Source organism: Lactuca serriola, chromosome 5 (assembly GCF_051521515.1).
Source record: "Lactuca serriola cultivar US96UC23 chromosome 5, Lser_US96UC23_V15, whole genome shotgun sequence".
NCBI lineage: Eukaryota > Viridiplantae > Streptophyta > Magnoliopsida > Asterales > Asteraceae > Lactuca > Lactuca serriola.
The window spans coordinates 339,525,471-339,528,118 of record NC_136412.1 but is presented as its reverse complement, the minus strand read 5'-3'; the positions used below and the strand labels follow the sequence as shown (position 1 = coordinate 339,528,118).

General features: G+C 41.7%; 1 pseudogene; it reads right to left on the bottom strand.

The window, feature by feature from the left end:
- Window positions 1-79: 79 nt before the first annotated feature.
- LOC145055351 (exocyst complex component EXO70B1 pseudogene) lies at window positions 80-2,226 on the bottom strand (annotated as a pseudogene).
- Between the last annotated feature and the right edge of the window lie 422 nt (window positions 2,227-2,648).

Below are 2,648 nucleotides of genomic sequence, written 5' to 3'. Positions count from 1 at the left end.
CCAACCATGTAATAGTAGATGGATAAACACTAACCGCATACAATTTGTATGATACAAATACAAATACAAATGGCAGCAATTTAGTTAACAAAAAAATCCATACACTAACAGCAAAACATTGTACAATTACATACCACCACAAATATGTTACAATACAAATCAATAATTACTTACTTCACTTCACTTCCGGCCACCCCCAGCCACAGCGGTTGCCTGAAACAAATCATCAATCCGAGCCTCAACATCTTCAATGCTGAATTTAACATGTTTATCTGCATATTTCCCAATATCTTGAAGATTATAAAACCTCCCAAGAAAATTTCTGTAAGCAGGGAGCAAAGTTCCAGCTACTGAGATCTTCAGTTCCTCTCTCAATTGCTCATCGAATATCGCCCATGTTGATTGAGTTCTGAAAATGTCGTCGAATTGTGAATTGAAGAGTTTAAGTTTGTCCTTCAAAGCTTTGGAAGCAACATTTGAAGATAAGTTACTGTTGTCGAGTTTCAAAGTGTTGAGAATCTTGTGCCATGAGCTTCGTTGGTAATTTACATGATGTTGTCTCACTTTTGATGTTTGTTTTCGGATCCAATCGTCTCCTAGAAGAGAACCTAATTCATCACCTTTAACTTTCTTCACGATGTATCTACCGTTGTTCATCATGAACACGGAGGATAACGCAGGGTCTCTGTAGGTCTTGGATTTTGATTCTAAATTGTTCTCTAGAACTTCCATGATCCAAGAGATTTGAACAGGTAATGAAGATGAAGGTGATGGAGAAGATCCGTCCAGATTGTCGTCAAAAACTTGTTCTAGGGTTGGTCGGGAACAAGCAGCACGGAGGTAATTCATGACGTAACGGGTGATTGGATGAAGACCACCGCCGGGGACGGCGGCTTTGGCTGGGTCACGGCGGATTAAATTCTCTAATTCCAGGAAGATGCCTCTGATTGATTCGCCTAATCTCTTCCAAACGCCTGTGGCTTCGTTTCTTAAGAACAAACAGTATTGATCGGAAAATAATACCTCGAATTCGGGTAATAGATCCTTCACGGCTTCGTATACGTCGAGAATTTTGAACAGTCTCTCTGGTGCTCTGCTCCCCATGGCGATTCCATTAGCGAAATTAAGCAGCTCCATGGTGGAAACCCTACATACATCCATGAAAGAGAGATCGGCGGCGGCGGCGGTAGCGGAGGAGTAACCGAAGACGCGATCGCAAAGGCGTCGCTCGCTAGGGTAAAAAACTCGAACAGCCATGTTAATTGCTTTGACCCATTTCTCGATTTCAACATCGTTGTCGGCGTCTTCTAGAGGTTTGCTCGAATTCTGTAACCCTAAAAAACCTAATCTCGAAAGGCTTTCTTCCAAAAACTCCCTCCGGCAGGTGCTGTAAGCAAGCGAGCATTCTTTTCCGTAGCCGGCAGCGACCATCCTTTTCGCGATTTCGTGCAGATCGTTGATTGTACTAGACGGAAGCGCCTCGATCGTGATGTTATAGTCCGACACCGGATGAGCCACCGGAATTTCCACATCATCGAATCCGTCATCTTCATCATCATCAGAATCTAAGTAACCACCAACACCACCTCCCACAGCGTTATCGGAAGATTCAGCGCCGCCACGTCCGATTAACAGCTTAAACTCTTCCTCAAGCCGAAACATACACTGCTGGAGCAAATCCTCCGCTCGGTCGAGACAAGACGTAACCGCCTTGTCGTCAGCCATCGCACTCCACTCACGAATCACAGCAACTAGTTCGTCAACGTCGTCGAGAAACGACGAAGCGTCGGCAGGGTCAGCCCATATCGGTTGGTCAACCGTGAGGTATCTAGAGATCCGTCGGTCAATCGTTCTGAGAGTCTGATCAAGTGCGGCTCCGCCGTCGTTGCCGGAAAGACTTTCATGTAGCTTTTCCCTTAATCTGCCATCAAAGTTAGAGAAGATTTGGAGTATATCATCGGCCATGGCATTATCGGTGTTGCCTAGAGTTTTAGCTATGTGACGAGCCACGGCAATGAGTTTCTCTTCGCCGGTTTCAGCCATGATTTACAATACAATTGGTTTATGGAAGTAGGAAATATGAATCAAAAACCTGTAGGTCATAAACTGGGAAACATCAATCTGGGATTTGTGCGTGATTTGTGTTGGGATTGATATTTCTTTAGTAGTTGCTGAAATGAAGAAATATCAAGGAAAACGCGGATGAAAACAGTGAAGGATATGGTGGGGGCCAAGGGAGGGGTGGGGAAGGAGGAAGGAAGAAGACTAGTCTGAGGAAACAATATTACATTATTACCCTTTTTGTTTCCAGATTACTGGCAAAATGAAAACGAATTTTCATAAATAAATAAATAAAACAAAACGAATACATTTCGTTTCCTGAATCGGAATAAGTCAAATTAATATCGTATATGACTAAATAATACACATGAAAATGCTAAATTATGTTGACTTTGATATAAAATATTAATATTTATTATGGAGGTCATGTATTTATGGCTAAATAATTCACATATACAACATGCTTAATTATGTTAGCAATTAGTTATTTTCATAATTGATTTGAATATAAAAACAAATTGTTTTGGTATTTGTCAATTTGATAGATCCATAATTCGTGTCGTATTCGTGTTTAGCAAATTCATGTC